At 44.4% G+C, this 21,110-nt stretch overlaps 1 protein-coding gene across 1 annotated transcript in view; it reads left to right on the plus strand.

Moving 5' to 3' along the window:
* The window catches only part of VPS16 (VPS16 core subunit of CORVET and HOPS complexes), an 879,114-nt gene that overhangs the window by 20,151 nt on the left and 837,853 nt on the right, over positions 1-21,110 (plus strand). The window lies entirely within an intron of this gene.

Here is a 21,110-nt window from a genome sequence, read left to right on the forward strand (position 1 = left end):
ATTAGAGAACACTTTCGGATACCTTAAGTTATTGGTGTTAATCTGGCACCTGGTGCTAATTTCCTTAATTATGTGACAAACCCTATTTAAGGCCTCTTTTACACGTCCGTGCAAAACACGTTTTGCACAGTCCGTGGTGTAGGTGCGTATGTGTGTGCGTGTGTGGTCAGCATGTGCTGTCGGTGTGCTATCCGTGTGACATCTGCATGGCACGCAGACAGCAGGAACTTCTATACTTACCTGTCCATGGTGCTGATGTCTACAGCGCTGCAGCTGCTTCTGGTCCTTTGTGCAGTGCATATGCAGTGAGCATAATGCATAATGACAGTGATAGTGACAGCAGTGCTGGAGACCTCAGCGGTGCAGACAGGGAAGTATAGAAAAGCATTTTATTTTACAGATATGTTGTTTTCTCTGGTACGTGTCACACGGATCACATCAGTGTGCGGTCCCGTGCTGCTGGAGAATAACGGACATGTCTATGTTTGGAGCAGACGGAAACACTGTCCATGGGAAAACACGCACGTGTGCGCAAACTCATTGATTTTAATGGGTCAACATGTGTCGGTGTCTCCGGTACTTGTGAAAACGGACCTCAGACGTACCGGACACACGGACGTGTGAAAGGGGCCTCACTGGCAGCCTAACTTTACAGTTATCACTGACTTTGCAAAAAATGGTGTGCCGTTCCAAAGTCACTGGATCCCTCCGGCAGGAGGTTGTCCAGCTAAAGGCCAGAGGGGTGACCCCATCAGCCATAGCAAGAGAAGTTAGTTATTCAAAGGCTATGATTTCGAGAATATTGCATCTTTACAACATCACAAACTCAAATTCTTCCAAGTCTCCCAAGAAAGCTAGTCACTCTTGAAGGACAAATATAAGAGAGGATAGGACAATGCAGAGAATCTCTATGGGTAATTGTTTCAACACTTTAGCTGGAATTGGTTGCCAATTCAGCACTGAACAGGGTAAGGATATGTCTCGTCATACAGTGTCACGACCTTTAAGAGCATTTAGACTGAAAGCCCACTCTGCAGTGACCAAACCTTTCATTAGCAGAAAGAATCAAAAGGTTAGACTCCCCTTTTTGGTGAGGAGCATATTGTGTGGACAAAGAAGTGGTCCACAGTTCATTTTAGTGATGAAAACAAGTTTAATTTATTTGGGTCTGATGGGAAACATTCTGTTTGTTGATAAACTGGGGAAAGACTGAATCCAAAGTGTGTTAAGGCTACTTTCACACATCCGGATTTTTGCTCTGCGGCACAATACGGCGTTCTGCCAAAAAACCGCAACCGGCTTTTGTAACGCCGGTTGCGTTTTTTTTTTGCATAGACTTAATTAGTGCCGTATTGTGCCGCAGGAGTTTGCGTTCGGTCCGGTTTTTGCCGCATGCGGCAGATTTAGCCGATGCCGCGGCCGGATCGAACGTTCCCTGCAACGTTTTTTGCTCTGGCAAAAAACACCGCATCGCGCCGCATCCGGCCGCTGCGGCGCATTTTTCAATGCATACCTATGGAGGCCGGATGCAGCGCGATGCGGAAAAAAAACGCATCCGCTCGCCGCATGCGGTTTTTTCCACTGCGCATGCTCAGTAGCATGCCGCAACCGGAAAAAAACGGACAGGCCGCATGTAAAAACTTATGCAAAGGATGCGGTGTTTTCGCCGCATCCGTTGCATAGTTTTCACAGCCGGATTGAGCCGCAGTGCTCAAACCGGATGTGTGAAAGTAGCCTAAGAAGTCAGTGAAAGATGATGGAGGAAGTGTCATGGTTTGGGGAATGTTTTCTGGAGCAGGAGTTGAACCTCTCATACAGCTACATGGCAGAGTGAATACAAGTGTTCATCAGAACCTTCTTCAACAACACGTGTTTCCTTACTAGCGTTTATGACTCGATCAGCCAGCAATTTTCATGCAGGACAATGCAAAATGGGTAATGTTGTTTATTGAAACAATAAAATGACCAGATGAGAGTCCTTATCTAAGCCCAAAAGAAAGCCTCTGGAAAATCCAGGGTGACAAAGTTATGGCTAAGAAACCCACAACAGTCAAAGAACTGTGGAAAAGACTAGAAGAGTGGACCAAAATCACTCCAGAGCAGTGTGAGAAACTAATAATGTCCTGTGACTGCAGATGTGCTGAAGTTTTTCAAAGCAAAGGCCTGTACACTTCCTACTGAATGGTGACTTACTTTCAAAAAATGTACTTACTATCTTTCTCTGTGCTACATTCATTGTTGTTCTCTAATTATGATCATCACGTTTTGGGCAAAATAAAGATTTTATGTTGATAAAGTTTGGATCTTTTGTAAAACACTGTTATAGTGGCATGGTGTACCCCTTTACAAAAAAATCCTTTGAATGTTGAACAATGTAGATTTCATTATTTCTAAAAAGAAGGAAGTGATCATACATTCTTCTCTAATTTTGATCTCCAATGTATACCAACAAACACAATATCACTTACATACAGGAGTGTGTTATCCATGAAAATCACCCACTTAAACCCTTGAACTAAGTGGTTGTTTTAGAGCAGAATGTTTCTCCCACCATGAGTCCATCTTTGTGTCCTGTTCCTGTAACCATCATTCCCCTATTTTGGCTATTTTCCCGTATATCCGCCCCAATTTAGAAATTTTCCATGAGGTCCTATGTGAAATAGTGCTTGACTATGTGTTGAGACAATTAGTCTGCTGCTGATGTGACTCTTTACAGAGACTGCTTTGTATCTAGATGGGTTTTCCCTAAAGCTTCACTGAAGTTGCTGTGATCAGGAGAAGCTCGATTGGCCCATCTAATCTTTACTCATGTCACTTTTTTGCTTTTTTTTTTTTTTTTTTCGGATCACCCAGTCTCTTGGCTTGAGACTACCGTACATGCTTCGGTCACTGATTTAGGATCTGGAATTGGAGAATACACCTGTTTATCACACTATTTAGTCATTTGTATAACATGTTTATATCCCTTGTCACGATATACTGTTGAAGCTGGTGTATGTGTGGGAAATATTATCATGTTTTAAGTGCTAAGCCAAAAAATATCTTATGTAGAAACCTATTGATTAAGAAAAGAAAAGCAAGCATTCGGTCCACAACTTGCCAGTCTCCACCTTTTTTTATCTTCTGTAGTTTTACCTTCAATGTCCCATTTAGCCTTTGCACTTAACACTGCTCTGTGGATGGTAAGGTGTGTGGAAAGTCTGCTAATTCACAGATACCATAAGATCTCCACAGTGGCCTCTCCTGTAAAATATGTACTTTTACCACTTTAGTAACAATATTTTTACATACCACCACCTTAATGTGCTTTTCTGCAATAGTGTCATATTCTGCCCTGGATATGGCTCAGATCAAGCCTAGAAACAAATTTATACAACACACACAAACTTGCATAAACCTTCCCGTGTTGTACGTATATAATCAATCTGCAATCTATGGAATGAGTAGACCAGCTGAGTGGTGTGTTTCTGCAGGATCTTTACAATTTTTCCTACATTGTTTTAGACACACGTCTTACAAGACTGGGTGTGTCTGGCCACCCTGGTACTGAACCATGGTGCCCACCCATACCTTGTCTATCAAAGCACACACTAAGGCTATGTGCCCACGTTGCGTTCTGTCCCTGCAGAAATTTCTGCAGCGATTTGAACAGCACACGCGCGCTTCAAATCGCTGCAGAAACAGTCTGTAATGAAAAGCCGATTTCATGCGCTCTGGATGCAGACTCTCCCATAGACAGAGCGGGACGTGCATCCAAAGCGCATGAAAGAAGTGACATGTCGCTTTTTAGAATGCAGCGCTTCGACAGTAGCCGATGCGCTGCTTTCTAATACACCACGAGGGCATGGATTAGGCACAATCTTCATATTGTGCTGGGGACGCAGGATGCATGCAGTTACGCTGCGGTGCAGAACGCAGCATAACTGCATGAAAATACGCTACGTGGGCACATAGACTTATAACTATCTTTGACAGATGTTAGTCTATGGGTTACGTGGGCCATCAATAAGAAAACTCATGGCAGAGAAAGCTTACCGCCCTTTATCCACAGACCTTTATCAGTCAGCTAGGCTCCCTTTGTCTCACATTCGTTTCCCTGCTGAACCGCTTGTTCCTGTAGGAATTTAAGAACATCAGGAGTGACAGATGCCACTGAGGTGCTATTCTGCATTGGTAAAAGACTCAGCTCTCAACCTGTTTGCTTCCTTGTCAGCTGCATCTGTGCAAGAAACCTCTCTGCTTCCATCATTGTCAGCTCTGGTGTGAGTTTTATCTTCACTATTCCAGGTTCATTTGATAACCGGAGAACCTCCATCCGGGCACGTATGCACTCTGCGTTCTTCATAGATTTCTCATGTGATGTTAGGAAAGATCTACCGCCTAGATACACGTTTGATTATCATACTCTCTTCTGCTCTACATATCTCTGAGAGGGCATCTTCAACTCTGCCTCCTGTACCCATAGGAGGGAAGGAAGTGGTTTGGCTTTTATTACCTCATGTGTAAACCATAGCATAACCAGTGTAGAATCAAATACCATCTTATCTTTTTCCATCTATGAAAAAAAACCAAACCTAAAATTCTACATTCGATCAATCCATAACTTTAGCTCTGACTGAAACCATACGTGGTCATCTGTACTTGACAATGGTTTCAGTAAATAAATAACATATAGGACAAGATTTTCCTTTTTTTTATTTTCTTATTTAGCAGACAAGTTTCTTAATAATCCAGGAAATATGACTGTTGCTGGGGAAGGACTAATTTCTGGGTCTCTCTAGTATGTATGCTGGCTGCGCCCACTACTGTTGGAGAATATAATAGTTAAAAGAGAAAAAAGTTTGGTACCGTGTTAGCCAGTTGAAAAATGATTGATTGCTCTCAGTGAGAGGAAAAAAATTATAATTTTGTAGTTGATACCTTTTTAATGACTAACTAAAATAAAATAAAATGGTGTTACAAAGCAAACTTTCAAGACACCTCAGGTCCCTTCATCAGGCATGGTATGACAAAATATCTAAAGAAACACAAATATATACACAAGCAGAGCAGAGGGATGGCATATAAAAGGACATTTAAATAAACAAACACTGAGCTTAAGGCCCAGTCACACTAAACAACTTACCAGCGATCCCAACAACGATCAAACCTGATGGGGATCGCTGGTAAGTTGCTAGGAGGTTGCTGGTGAGATGTCACACTGCGACGCTCCAGCGATCCCACCAGCAACCTGACCTGGCAGGGATCGCTGGAGCGTGGCTACACGAGTTGCTGGTGAGCTCACCAGCAACCAGTGTCCCAGCCCCCAGCCAGCAGCGCCGCGTGGAAGATGCTGCGCTTGGTAACTAAGGTAAATATCGGGTAACCAACCCGATATTTACCTTGGTTACCAGCGCACGCAGCTACACGTGCAGAGAGCAGGGAGCAGCGCACACCGCTTAGCGCTGGCTCCCTGCTCTCCTAGTTACAGCACACATTGGGTTAATTACCCGATGTGTGCTGCAGCTACATGTGCACAGAGCAGGGAGCAGCGCACAATGCTTAGCGCTGGCTCCCTGCTCTCCTAGTTACAGCACACATCGGGTTAATTACCCGATGTGTGCTGCAGCTACATGTGCACAGAGCAGGGAGCAGCGCACAATGCTTAGCGCTGGCTCTCTGCTCTCCTAGTTACAGCACACATTGGGTTAATTACCCGATGTGTGCTGCAGCTACATGTGCAGGGAGCAGCGCACAATGCTTAGTGCTGGCTCCTTGCTCTCCTAGTTACAGCACACATTGGGTTAATTACCCGATATGTGCTGTAGCTACATGTGCAAGAAGCAGGAGCCGGCACTGACAGTGAGAGCGGAGGAGGCTGGTAACGAAGGTAAATATCGGGTAACCAAGGACAGGGCTTCTTGGTTACCCGATGTTTACCGTGGTTACCAGTGTCCGCAGAAGCCGACTCCTGCTGCCTGCACATTTAGTTGTTGCTGTCTCGCTGTCACACACAGCGATCTGTGCTTCACAGCGGGACAGCAACAACTAAAAAATGGCCCAGGACATTCAGCAACAACCAACGACCTCACAGCAGGGGCCAGGTTGTTGCTGGATGTCACACTAAGCAAAATCACTAGCAACATCGCTGTTACATCACAAAAGTTGTTCGTTAGCAGCGATGTTGCTTAGTGTGACGGGGCCTTTAGAGAGTGAATCCTTTAATTAGCTTTGATTACTGGTGATAAACCTTTCACACCACTAATGGGTACCGTCTCACTAAACGACGTACCACCGATTACAACCACGATATGACCTGCTCAGGATTGCTGGTACGTCACTACAGGGTCGCTAGTGACTTGTCAAACAGTCAGATCTTCCCAACGACCAGCCACCAGCGACTCGTGTAACAATGCTGCGCTTGGTAAACAGGGTAAATATCAGGTAACTAAGCAAAGCGCTTTGCTTAATTACCCGATATTTACCCTGGTTACCAGCGTACACCGCTTACAGGCTGCCAGCGCTGGCTCCCTGTATACGTAGCTAGGGTACACATCGGGTTACTAAGCAAAGCGCTTTGCTTAGTTACCCAATATTTACCCTGGTTACCAGCATACGCTGCTTACACAGTCTGTGCTCAGTAGTCTCCCGCAGTCCAACACCCCGACGTGTACTGCACAGTGGGAGACCAACGAGCAAAAAATGAACTAGAACAGTGTGTAACAATCAGCGATTTCACAGCAAGGGCCAGGTCGCTGCTTAGTGTCGCACACAGCGAGATCGCTGATGACGTCACTTGTACGTCACAAAACCTGTGACTCAGCAGCGATCTCGCTATGTGAGAATTACCCCTAAGCTCAGTCTTTGTTTATTTAAATGTCCTTTTATTATGCCATCCCTCTGCTCTGTTTGTGTATATATTTGTTTCTTCAGATATTTTGTCGTACCATGATGAAGGGATCTGAGATGTCTCGAAAGCTTGCTTTGTAACACCATTTTATTTTAGATAACCATTAAAAGGTATCAACTACAAAATTTATGATTTTGTTTCTCTCAGTGAGGACAATCAGAATATAATAGGTGACAGCTTTTCCCCCTTTTTGCATACGGTATCCTCTTTATTGCTGGATTCAAAACTGTATCATTTAAGTCCCATATTTATGGCATGAGGAAAGCACATTTCATCTAGATTATCAGTTAGGAAATTTATATGTACACTTAATTGCAGGGCAGAAAGCGGCTAAAGCTAGGGTCACACGTAGCGACACAGCAGCGATCACCACGACGACCTGACCTTTATCAGGATCACTGCTGTGTCGTTACATGGTCGCTGGTGAGCTGTCAAACAGGCAGATCTCACCACTGACCAGTCCCCAGCCAGCAGCGACGCGTGGAAGCGATGCTGCGCTTGGTAACTAAGGTAAATATCGGGTAGCCAAGCAAAATGCTTTGCTGGTTACCCGATATTTACCTTGGTTACCAACGCACACCGCTTAGCGCTGGCTCCCTGCACTCGTAGCCAGAGTACACATCGGGTTAATAAGCAAACCACTTTGCTTATTTACCTGATGTGTACTCTGGCTACGTGTGCAGGGAGCCGGCACTGGCAGCCTGAGAGCGGCGGACGCTGGTAACGAAGGTAAATATTGGGTAACCAAGCAGCCTTTGCTTTGTTACCAGCGTCCGCAGAAGCAGTCTCCCTGCACATTAAGTTCGTCGCTCTCTCGCTGTCACACACAGCGATGTGTGCTTCACAGCGGGAGAGCAACGAGCAAAAAATGGTCCAGGACATTCAGCAACAACCGGCGACCTCACAGCAGGGGCCAGGTTGTTGCTGGATGTCACACACAACGACAGCGACGAGACGTCGCTGGTACGTCACAGAAAATGGTGACTTAGCAGCGTCGTCGTTGCTGTCGTTGTGTGTGACATGACCATTATACCTGGGATCCTGGTTCTATAAAAAGATCTATGTGATATGGGGTCAGAGCTGATATTTATGACCTGGAATGTCAGAGGCCTTAAATCGCCAAAAAACGTATTAAGGTATTCTGCCAACTTAAGCAAGTCAAGGCCCAACTGGTGGTACTGGTAGAGACTCTCCTCACACGAGACACAGCCAGACTAGTAAACAAACCGTGGGTACAATGGTCGGCACATGTGTTCCACACCAGCTACTCCAGGGGTTTGTCTATATTGGTCCATAGACCTATCCGTTGGGAAGTGAAGGTGGTGAGGCGTGACCCGGAGGGGCGATTTTGTGTTTATATATGCGTCTATAAACTCTAGAGATTATGTGCTGTTATGTATTTACAACCCCCCGCGAACTCGTATCTCCATTCTTAAACAAGCACTGAGCTTTGCCCTCAATTATCCAGATGCGTATGTGTTATGTATGGCGGATTTTAATCTTGTGATGAATGAGGAGCAGGACAGGTTTCGGATGGATGGAGGGGGACAACATTCGGCCACACACTTGACTGATTTGCAGCAATGCGCGGAGGGAGGTGGGTGGATTGACCTTTGGCGACTCCGGCATCCTAATACCCGAGAATATACATGTCATTCTTCTACTAGACGCACCCTGTCTCGACTGGATTATATTTTTGGGTCGAGTAATATCACAACCTGGGTGGATAACGTGGTACACTGGGTCAAGGGCATATCCGATCAGAGCCCAGTGATTCTTACTATGAAGACTAACCAAAGTGTTGGTAAACCCTTTTGGAGGTTAAACCTCTTTTGGCTGAAACTAATAGATCAAAGTGATAGAACTCTGACCCAAATAGAGGATTTCCTGGAAGCCCACCCTAAACCCTGGAATATTAATTTGGTGTGGGACACTCTTAAAGCCTACCTTCAATGGGGTTTGTCTTCAACCATAACATATCTTAAAAGAGTGACTAAAACTGAGGATGATATAGTAGAGGGGAGACTTGGGGACTCAGAGGCAGTATATATATCGGCCCCAACCGATGGAAATAGGGCGGCCTGGACGCAATCATATAGGTTATATATGCAGCTCTCTGAGACCAAGTCCAAACGCAAATTGTTCTTTACCTGACAATCATATTTTGAGCTTGGCAATCAATCCAGTAAATATTGGAATATATGGTTAGGCAACACAACACTTCAAATACAATATTGGGTATACGGAGGATGGGTGTCTCAATAGCTACATCCCCTGATGATATTTTGCTTTTGTGAATACTATAAAACCCTGTACACTTTTAGAAATCCTCATGGAGTTCACTTTGAGTAGATCACAACGGGAGTCTCTGGAGGCGGACATCACACTGGATGAAGTGATTACTGCCATCTTGGATATGGCTTGGGGGAAATCTCCAGGTCCAGGTGGCCTTCCCATAGAATTCTGTAGTAAATATTGTGACGTTTTGGCCCAGATTCTTTTAGAGGTCTTCTGACATTTTTCAGCCGGCGACTCTCTACCTGCCTCCTTATACTAAGCACATATAGTCGTGCTGAGGAAGGAGGGTAAAGACCCACTAGACTGCGGTTCATACCGTCCTATAGCCCTAGTTAACGTGGATTACAAGATCTTTACCAAAATACTGACGTCCAGGCTTAATTCAGTCATATTGAGTATAGTTCACCCAGATTAAATCGGATTTATGTCTGGGAAAAACACCTCTATAAATATAAGACGGGTCCAGTCCATAGTGCAATATAGCACACTGGTCCAGGAGAACGACGCGGCCAAGACATTTGACTCGGTAGAATGGCAATTTTTATTTGCCTGCCTCCAGAGATTCGCCTTTGGGCCTAAATTCAGTAACTGGATTCATATGTTGTATAGGTCCCCGACAGCCAGGATACTAGTCAATGGTGCTATGTCTACACCCTTCTCATTGAATCGGGGCACAAGACAGGGATGCCCTGTGTCTCCAGCATTGTTTGCACTAGTTATTGAAGCTTTGGCAATTAGAATCCGCTCTCATCCACCGATCACTGGAATCACTATAGCCGACCGTACAGATCAAATAGGATTGTATGCGGATGACATAGTTGTCTTCTTAGATCGAGTGCAAGAGACTCCACCGGTGGTTATAGACACTATAGATAAATTTGGGGAGTTTTCGGGACTACGCATCAACTGGGATAAGTCGGCTTTGATGCCATTAATACATGGGTCTGGAATTTCAATGGAGGGTAGGTCACCTTTGCAAGTGGTAACTAGCTTTAAATACCTGGGAATACACATACAGAAAGACCATACACTGGACCTGCAGACGAGTATAACACCACTTCTGGAGCATGTGAAACTTAAATATAACTTGTGGAGCAAGCTACCCCTGTCAGTGGTTGGCAGAATAAATTTAATCCAAATGATATTACTTCCAAAACTTAGCTATACACTACAACATAGTGCAGTATCAGTACCCTTCTTCTCAATGTTGAATTCGCTTACTACCTCTTTCATATGGGGGAAATCCAGACCCAAACTTCGGTTATCCATTTTACAGAGATCCAAAAGACTGGGAGGGATGGCTTTACCGGCGTTCTTCTACTACCTCGTGGGACAGCTTAGGGCACTAGAGACTTGGATGCCTGGATGTCAGCTGCCAAACTCTGAGAGTCACTTGGCACACACGGCTGGGACTGATTGTTTAGTGGGTTTTCTGGAATCAGATGGACTGAGAACACCACGGCAATTACCCCTCCTAAGGTTGGCAAGATTAGTCTGGCAACAAGCCAGGAGGGTGGTACACTTCGAAGGGGTGGTGGCGGAACTCCCATTATGGGGGAATAGCCACTTCCATACTCTGAGAGATCACCCATCGGCACAATTCTGGGCCACTCACAGCGTCAATGCATTAGGTGATCTTTTTGTCCCGGGAACCACAACCTTCAAGTCCTTTGAACAAGTCCAGATTGAATATAATGTTCCAAGATCACAGTTTTTTAGATACCTGCCGATTCGCACAGCGATTCAATCCCACATACAGAATATTGGAGTGAGGAAATAGATATCATCACTTCCTATGATAGGTATTCTAAAATCACAAGGACCTTGAGGCCTCATCTCAGCTATATATACTTACCTGTTGTCGGTGGGGGTGGAGTCGGACCCCTTGCCAGCCCAGGATAGATGAAAATCTCTAATTCCCTCTCTACAGGGAGAGGAATGGGAAGAGATATTGGAATCTCTGACTGCGGTATCCCCATTGGTTAATAATAAGTTGATTCAATGCTACATTGTCCACCAGGCATACCTTACTCCAACTCGATTTAGTATGGGCCATTCTCGTACATCGGAGTGCTTGAGGTGTCATCTCTCAGGGGCAAATTTCATACATATGATTTGGAGCTGTCCCAATATATCTTCGTACTGGCGGGGAATGACATCTCTGCTGACATCGATTGTGTCGATTACTGTTTTGTGTGACCCTTTGATATGCCTGTTTGGGGTGGTGGAGGAAGAGTCCTAGGATCATTACATGACAATATTTCTCAGAGAGGCATTGTTTCTGGCTAGGAAATTAATAGCTCTGAGGTGGATGGGAGATTTGAATCTAACTGTGCTGTCCTGGGTTAAACTAGTCAATGCAACCATAGTCTATGAGCGGGTGGTATATTATAATAGGGGGTTCCTGGGAAAATGTAACAAAATCTGGGGTTTGTGGAATTCTTCTCCAGACACACTTGCGGAGGTTTGAGGGAGATTATGTGGATAATGGTGGTTCCCGTTAGATGTTTGGATATGAAACACTGTCCAACGGTATATTAAGGTATAATAATGCAATGTGACTGTTATTGTTGTTCTTTCTTCCTTTTTCTCTTCCTCTTTCTATCTTGTTTTCAAAATATGGTCATGCTGATAGAGCTGTTCTTATGCTCAATATAAAATTAGATATATATGCAAATGATAAGAAGTATGGATAATAACATTGTTCTATCTTAAGTGCTAAAGATATTATGGACTTTATATGACTGTTCATTGTTATATTCAAATATTACTATCTATATACTGAGCTATCTTTATATGGCAAATGTAAGTTGTACCATGTTTGAAATTGTTAATAAAACAAAGTTAAAAAAAAAAAATAGGTGATGGAAAAACCCCCCCTTTTTTTTTTTTTGTAAAACAGCTTTTTTTAGTGTCTTATTCGCCAAACCTGGAAAAAAAACTGTATAAACTTATCCTGTGCGCTATGCTGAGCGCTTACATTGGGGATTATGTGTAAATCTCTGAAACTGTGATTCAGACAGAAAATCCAAGTGGAAAATTCACTGTATTGAGGCAGAGGGAGTCACTTTGAACTCCTGGTCAGGCTTGTGGTGCAGCACTGTCCATCTTTTTTTTTTGCGTCTTTTTAGGTGTGCACAAACGTGTTGTCAACAGTTTTTTTTTTCACCTTTGGAAAGACAGACACTGCTGAACAAAGGCTAAACAGAGCCCTGGGTAACTCTCCTGGCTCATGGTGAATGAATTTGGGGGATTTCATCTGAATTATTTCAGAGATGTAGATGGAAACGCCAATGTACGTTCTCAGCATAGAGCACAAAATAAATGTGGACTGATCCACATTGTTCTGTACCCGAATCGTCACCAAATAGCATTTAAATCAACCCACAAAAACACAAGTCCCTACTCAGGTCCATAATTTTTTTAACGGAAGTATAGGGGGCTTCCACGTTACTGGTAGCATAAAAGCTCTGGAAAAATGTTATGCAAAATCTGCTCTCCTAAATGCCCCCATTCCTTCTGAGCCCCACAGTGTGCCTAAACCACAGTTAGCATCCACATGTTTTTCATTATTGTAGTAAGGAGAGCTCACTTAATTTAGTGGGTGCAGGTTTCTAGTTTGTTTTTGCAAAGAAAACGCATGTGTTATTTTGCAGGATCCTATCACTTTAAGTTTATTTATATTTACATTGGTTACGAGTGTCCTCCGCTCTCAGGCGGAGGAGAGAGAGATGGAGAGAGATAGAGAGACTCTGACTGACAGACTGACACTGACTGACTGATCACCCGAGGCTGGTTTCTGTGCATGCTCAGTAGAGCAAGCAGGATCCTGTCTATCAGCACGCCAGTGTTCATATGCGTTTGCATGCTATTGAGTCAGGATCCAGCAATTTGCAGTATTTGGACGCAGCTCAAAAATGCTACAAGTAGCGTTTTTGAAAAAAGTTAAAAACCTGCAAGTCGCTGGATCCTTACTATAACGCACGCAAACGCATGTGAACGCATGTTGACGCGAGTCCATTGCAAATGCATTGAAATGAAAACGCATTTGCACTGGATCCGTTTTTGCGTTAAAAAAACGTTCATGACGCATGTTAAAAAAATATAGTGTGAAAGCAGCCTTAATGACGCTATGTGACTCTTCAAGAATATATTGTAAACATTTATAGTAATAATTATATGGACAAGATTTCTCTTTAAATTTATTTTAATAATTCACATTATTGATGTCCTTTTTCCGATCTTTTGTATTTTCTACAGTGATATTTTTTCATTTGAGGTAGATCCTGGGGATTAAATTAACGTGTTAATTGCACTTGTTAGGATATATTTGACTATGCAAATGAGAACGGTGTTTCTCTCACTAGGATCATGAACCTCATTTATTGTGGCAAGTCAAAACGTGTAATGGTCATGTCACACACAATGACAGCGACAACGACGTCGCTGCTAAGTCACCATTTTCTGTGACGTAGCAGCGACCTTGCCAGCGATGTCGCTGTGTGACATCCAGCAACAACCTGGCCCCTGCTGTGAGGTCGCCGGTTGTTGCTGAATGTCCTGGACCATGTTTTGGTCGTTACTCTCCCGCTTTGAAGCACACATCGCTGTGTGTGACAGCGAGAGACCAACGAACTGAATATACAGGGAGCAGGGAGCCAGCTTTTGCGGACGCTGGTAACAAAGGTAAATATCGGGTAACCAAGCAAAGGCTTGGTTACCCGATATTTACCTTGGTTACCAGCGTCCGCAACTTCTTGAAGCTGGCTGCCTGCTCCCTGCACACGTAGCCAAGGTACACATCGTGTAACTATAAGCAAAGCGTTTTGCTTATTAACCTGATGTGTACTCTGGCTACGAGTGCAGGGAGCCAGCGCTAAGCGGTGTGCGCTGGTAACCAAGGTAAATATCGGGTAACCAAGCAAAGCACTTTGCTTGGTTACCCGATATTTACCTTAGTTACCAAGCGCAGCATCGCTTCCACGTGTCGCTGGGGGCTGGTCGCTGGTGAGATCTGCCTGTTTGACAGCTCACCAGCAACCAAGTAACGACGCAGCAGCGATCCTGAGAAGGTCAGATCATCGTCGTGATCGCTGCTGCGTCGCTACGTGTGACCTAGGATTAACTGCGATGCCTTCCTGTGCATGGAATTGAGCAAATAAAGAATTTGACTTAAAAAGAATACAAGGAGTGATGGTCTTTTTCTTCGTTTGGATTGTGAATGCCTTCCATAGATTTGAGCACCATCTCTACCTGGAATTTTTTTCCCGGTGAAGATTAAACATTTGGGGTTAAAGCAACATTTTTGTGGCTAAAAGTTCATTTTTTAACTTTCACAGCTTAACATTTTAAAATTCTGTGAAGCACCTGGGGGGTTCAAGTGCTCACCAAATATCTAGATAATTTCCTTGAGGGGTTTAATTTCCAAAATGAGGTCACTTGTTATGGGGGACCTCCACTGTTTAGGCACATCAGGAGCTGTCCAAACACAAGGCATCCGCCAATGATTCCAGGTAATTTTGCATTGAAAAACTCAAATGGCGCTCCTTCCTTTCTGAGCCCAGGTGTGCACCGAACCAGTAGATTTCCACCACATGTAAGGTATCGGTTTAATCAGTAGAAATGGCACAAATTGTATGGTGCATTTTCTGTTATTATTCACCTTGTGAAAATACAAAATTTGGGGCTAAAGTAACATTTTTGAGGAAAAAAGTAAATTTTTCATCTTTTCCTTCCAAATTGCTTTTGTTCCTGTGAAATATCTAAATTTTGTTGAAAAAATGGGAAATTCCTGATCAACTTTGAACCCTTCTATTTTCATAACAAAAATAATTGCTTCAAAAAATGTGCTGATGTTAAGTCAACATGTGGAAAATGTTATATAACCCAAAAAACTTTCAGGGTCACAAATCAATGTTGCTCATAGAATAATTTATTAAATCTGTAAAAAAAATATGGTACATTAAAACACTTTACACAAAGGAACTCCTCTAGAGGGATAAGAGTAAAATGTCGCACTACAAAAAGTTAGATGGGGGAAACGGTGCACGGACACCTGTATTCACACAGCCTTAAGTAAAAACAACACACAGTATAGCTGACAGTAGTAGTAACAGATCAAAATACCACCCTTCAATTGGAGTGACCTAGCTAGTATTAATATAAATCATTCCTAAATAGTCTAGTAACTAGCACTTCTGCCCATATTAGAAGCCAGTGCAATGATATCACTATACCTGTAGCCATGTATGAGTCCATCCAATGAGTTTGGCAAGCTACCCTACTATGTGTAAAATGTTATTTATTAACATTTTGTGTGACATCACTCTCTGGTTTAAGGGCATTCAAAGTTTGCAGATTGCGGAATTTTGTAAATTTTTGCTAAATCTACGATATTTATACAAATAAAAGCAAAAAAAATGGTCTTAAATTTACCACTATCATGAAGTCCAATATGTCATGACAAAACAATGTCAGAATCACCGGGATAATTTGAAGCGTTTAAGTTATAACCACTTAAAGTGACACTGGTCAGAATTTAACAAATGGCCTGGCCGTTAAGGTGAAAACCATCCTCTGGGTTAAAGAGGTTAAATATACTGAAAAATTACAGCAATGTACAACAAGAGGGTCTACTAAAAAAAACAAAATATGGACAGACAGTGCACGAACAATGCAAGACCGTCAGGACATAAAGGGGCAATTTTCCCATTGTGTATGAGCTTAACAGCAGTAAACCACAGTTTAAACATATGATAATTGATAATGACAATAATATCAGCAAGTTATACAGGCTCATGGGATGGAAATCTAATGTCCCACAGGAAGATAAGTATTGGCAGTGTAGCTGCGAGCTAATAACGCACAGATATCCATAATTGGCTTTAGAGCCTGTAGTATATGCCATCAAAATGCTGCTGTGATTAAGATATTGTCAAAGAATAGAGAAAACAAAAAGACGGTGGTGGTCTAGTAAAGTTAACATTCGTAGACATACCTTTTAGCCATGTTAAACGAAACAAGGTGGTGAAACAGATGTGACTGAAGGGTTAGCCTTGACACGCATTGCACCTCACTGGGCTTCGTCGAGAGCCCAGTGCGGTGAAACGTACCTCAACATTGCGAGGCTTCAAGTAAGATGTTCTCAGACGGCAGTTGCCTTGGAGGTTAAGGTCCCGTCGCACTAAGCAACATCGCTGCTAACGAACAACTTTTGTGACGTAGCAGCGATGTTGCTAGTGATGTTGCTGTGTGTGACATCCAGCAACAACCTGGCCCCTGCTGTGAGGTCGCTGGTTGTTGCTGAATGTCCTGGGCCATTTTTTAGTTGTTGCTTGCTGTCCCGCTGTGAAGCACAGATCGCTGTGTGTGACAGTGACAGAGCAACAACTAAATGTGCAGGCAGCAGGAGCCGGCTTCTGCGGACACTGGTAACCACGGTAAACATCGGGTAACCAAGAAGCCCTGTCCTTGGTTACCCGATATTTACCTGCGTTACCAGCCTCCTCCGCTCTCACTGTCAGTGCCGGCTCCTGCTGCTTGCACATGTAGCTGCAGCACACATCGGGTAATTAACCCGATGTGTACTGTAGCTAGGAGAGCAAGGAGCCAGCACTAAGCAGTGTGCGCTGCTCCCTGCTCTCTGCACATGTAGCTACAGCACACATCGGGTAATTAACCAAATGTGTGCTGTAACTAGGAGAGCAGGGAGCCAGCGCTAAGCGGTGTGCTCTGCTCCCTGCTCTCTGCACGTGTAGCTGCGTGCGCTGGTAACCAAGGTAAATATCGGGTTGGATACCCGATATTTACCTTAGTTACCAAGCGCAGCATTTTCCACGCGGCGCTGCTGGCTGGGGGCTGGTCACTGGTTGCTGGTGAGCTCACCAGCAACTCGTGTAGCGACGCTCCAGCGATCCCTGCCAGGTCAGGTTGCTGGTGGGATCGCTGGAGCGTCGCAGTGTGACCTCACCAGCAACCTCCTATCAACTTACCAGCGATCCCTATCAGGTTGGATCGTTGTTGGGATTGCTGGTAAGTTGTTTAGTGTGACTGGGCCTTTAGAGTGTCAGAGTTATCAGTGGGTTGCAACAAAGATACAGAGAGACATTGAAGTGGATGTCCTTTGGACACATCCCACACTGAAGACTGCTTAATTGTGAACAATGCACTTCAGAACTGGACAGTGATTGCCACACCACTCCAGGCACATTATCCAGCGGGGAGGGGGGGGGGGGGGGGGGCTGGGGCACCAAGTGTCACATCAGACCATTCAAAACTGTTCACATCAGTGTGGTTTCGTGCTACCAGTGTTCTCCAATGCAGGCCCTCATGTTTTAAGTATTTCCTTAGCATTGCACCAGTTATAATTTAATCATTTGCACTGATAATGATCAGGGTCCCTAACTAAAATGCCACTATCTAGGTCATTTTTTCATATAGCAGTAATGCAGTACCAGAGTTCCCTTATACATTGATGGCATTTAGTGTGCGGCTGTATCCATTTTGTATTTGCTATGTTTTTTTCAGCTGGCACCTATACACACTTGTAGGATGTGCGGGTCAGTTTTTTTAAATATTTGCAGTGAGTTTTTGTTTTGTTTTTTGACTGAGCACTCCGCCCTATAAACCAGGCTGTGTTCATAATCCTTATACCAGGAGTCCTAGCCCTTCAAGAAGAGTAGGATGTCATGACTAACCAGATAACTTGACGTGTGACATGCATCCTTTGTTATAGAGCCAACCTATTGTATCCACACCATAATTATATCTCTAGCTGTGATACAGTGTAGTAATAAAATATAACTTTTAATAGAACTGTTTAAAATACCTTCTGATACAGCTAATCCTTATATAAAGTGCTCAAAGTGTACCAGTGCTCAAATATTAAACAAAAAAAAAAGAAAAAAATTGGTTCGGTCTCACCATATGTTCTTGATGAAGAGTCTGTTTACAAATGAGGAATGAGATCCTTGGCCAGAACACCACATGGTTTGCTGCACAACACTCTGTCAATTTTGTTTTATTTCAGGTGGTTTTGACAAAAATATTACCTCCCTTATTCCCTGTATGAATTTAAGTACCCATAAACTAAGGGCTTTATTACACCTTAATAATATCTCCCCTGAGGAGCCTCACCATAAATGATGGACAAAATACGTCAGGATTATACAAGAGGGATGCCAATTAGTGGGACAGACCATAGTAGGCACTGCCCTTGTGAGGATGGGAGACAAAGTACGGGACGCGAGAGGGTTAATGGGGTCCTCTACCCCGGCCAAGGATGTCATTCCTAATTTCCTGTTCAGTTCCTCATTTCCTGTCCCCCCCCCCCTTTCCTGCCGCTGTTTGCTGTTCTCCATTGATAATCAACGTGAAAAACGCCTCCTTAATCATCCACTTGGCTAAACAAAACCACATGTCTGCGCAGTCATTCCTGGCTCACGCAGGCGCACTTCTCTCTTCCCCATTGTGGGCAGAGCTGAAAACATGGGTGCACTTGCGCAAGCCCCTGAACTCTCTGCGCAGGCACAAGATTGTGAGAGAGCGCACCTATGTGTTCAACTCTGCCCACAGTGGGGCTGAGCGAAGTGCGCCTGCGTGAGCAGGCAACGACTGCGCAGGCACACAATTTTCTCCAGCTTCGTGGATGATGATGGAGGCGCCATCCACGTCAATCAGCAAAGGAGGACAGGAAACAGCGGCAGGAGGGGGGACAGGAGCCGAAAAAGAGCATGCCCATCCGACCAGAGCAGGTAATTTGCATACGTGGTAGCAGATTTTATTAAGTTATTTCTGGGGTCTGCAAGGGGAGTCAGGGAATTTGGTGCACCATCATAGAATGCAGCCCAGGAGCTGCAGAAGGTGATACTTTTGGTTTAATACTGAAAAACTAGTGACAGGTTCCCTTTAAGCTGTATGTATGAAGATACTAATCCTTTTAGTCTGAACTAAGGGCATTTTATGAAATCTATGTGTGTGAATTTTAATCAATGTATGTGCTGGCAATGACATTTTAACTATTTTACTTTTAGACTATTAAATACCGCTTCCATCTTGTGTGGATTAAATGAATTTTTGTGTTCTCTTGTTGATCTGAGCAATAGGGGGATTTGCCGTAATAGCGTCCTGACCATTCTCAATATCTTTGTTTTAGTGTATACTAGCTGTAGTACCCGGTCGTTGCCCACGATAGTAACTGTCTCTCTGTCTCTCCCCCAGTCTCTGTCTGTGTGTCGCTGTCTGTCTCTGTCTTTCTTTGTCTGTCTACATCTCTGTGTCTGTCTGTCTCTTTCTCTGTGTCTGCCTCTGTGTGTGTCTTTCTGTCTCTCTTTCCCCGTCTGTCTCTCTCTTTCCCCGTCTGTCTCTCTCTTTCCCCGTCTGTCTCTCTCTTTCCCCGTCTGTCTCTCTCTTTCCCCGTCTGTCTCTCTCTTTCCCCGTCTGTCTCTCTCTTTCCCCGTCTGTCTCTCTCTTTCCCCGTCTGTCTCTCTCTTTCCCCGTCTGTCTCTCTCTTTCCCCGTCTGTCTCTCTCTTTCCCCGTCTGTCTCTCTCTTTCCCCGTCTGTCTCTCGCTTTCCCCGTCTGTCTCTCGCTTTCCCCGTCTGTCTCTCGCTTTCCCCGTCTGTCTCTCGCTTTCCCCGTCTGTCTCTCGCTTTCCCCGTCTGTCTCTCGCTTTCCCCGTCTGTCTCTCGCTTTCCCCGTCTGTCTCTCGCTTTCCCCGTCTGTCTCTCGCTTTCCCCGTCTGTCTCTCGCTTTCCCCGTCTGTCTCTCGCTTTCCCCGTCTGTCTCTCTCTCCATCTCCCCACCGACATCTTATTACCTCACACATAAGCTTCTTATACTAATAGTTTATTTTGTTCTTATAGCAACCACTGACAGTTGCTATTAATAGCCTGTAGTTCCCACCTCCATTCAGTTTAATGGAGGCAGGATTTTTGGAGAGCAACTGTAAAGCGCGGGGTTAAATTTTCCCGCCCAAACCTAGTCTGACGTTCTCTGAGTCGCATGGAGTGTCTGTGCAAAATTTCGTGATTGTAAATACGACTGTGCGGATTCCTTTAGCGGACATACATACACACATACATACACTCAGCTTTATATATTAGACTAGCTGTAGTACCCGGGCGTTGCCCGGGATAGTAACTGTCGCTCTGTCTCTCTCCCAGTCGCTTTCTGTCTGTCTCTCTGTCTGTCTCTTTCCTTGTCTGTCTGTCTGTTTCTATGTCTGTCTGTATTTGTTTGTCTATCTGTCTCCATCTCTGTGTCTGTCTCTCTCTGCCTCTGTCTGTCTCTGTGTGTGTCTGTCTGTATTTCTTTGCCCGGCTGTCTCTTTGCCCGGCTGTCTCTTTGCCCGGCTGTCTCTTTGCCCGGCTGTCTCTTTGCCCGGCTGTCTCTTTGCCCGGCTGTCTCTTTGCCCGGCTGTCTCTTTGCCCGGCTGTCTCTTTGCCCGGCTGTCTCTTTGCCCGGCTGTCTCTTTGCCCGGCTGTCTCTTTGCCCGGCTGTCTCTTTGCCCGGCTGTCTCTTTGCCCGGCTGTCTCTTTGCCCGGCTGTCTCTTTGCCCGGCTGTCTCTTTGCCCGGCTGTCTCTTTGCCCGGCTGTCTCTTTGCCCGGCTGTCTCTTTGCCCGGCTGTCTGTCTGTCTGTTTCTCTCTGTCTCTATCTTTTTCTGTCTCTCTCTATCGGTCTCCCCACTGACATCTTATTACCTCACATATAAGCTTCTTATATTAACACAGTTAATTTTGTTCCTATAGCAACCACTGACAGTTGCCATTAATAGCCTGTAGCTCCCACCTCCGTTCAGTTTAATGGAGGCAGGGTTTTGGAGAGTAACTGTAAAGCACAGGGTTAAATTTTCTTGTCAACACATAGTATATGACGTTCCCTTAGTCACATGAGGCGTCTGTGCAAAATTTCGTGATTGTAAAT

This window comes from Anomaloglossus baeobatrachus, chromosome 7, assembly GCF_048569485.1.
Source record: "Anomaloglossus baeobatrachus isolate aAnoBae1 chromosome 7, aAnoBae1.hap1, whole genome shotgun sequence".
NCBI classification, from domain to species: domain Eukaryota; kingdom Metazoa; phylum Chordata; class Amphibia; order Anura; family Aromobatidae; genus Anomaloglossus; species Anomaloglossus baeobatrachus.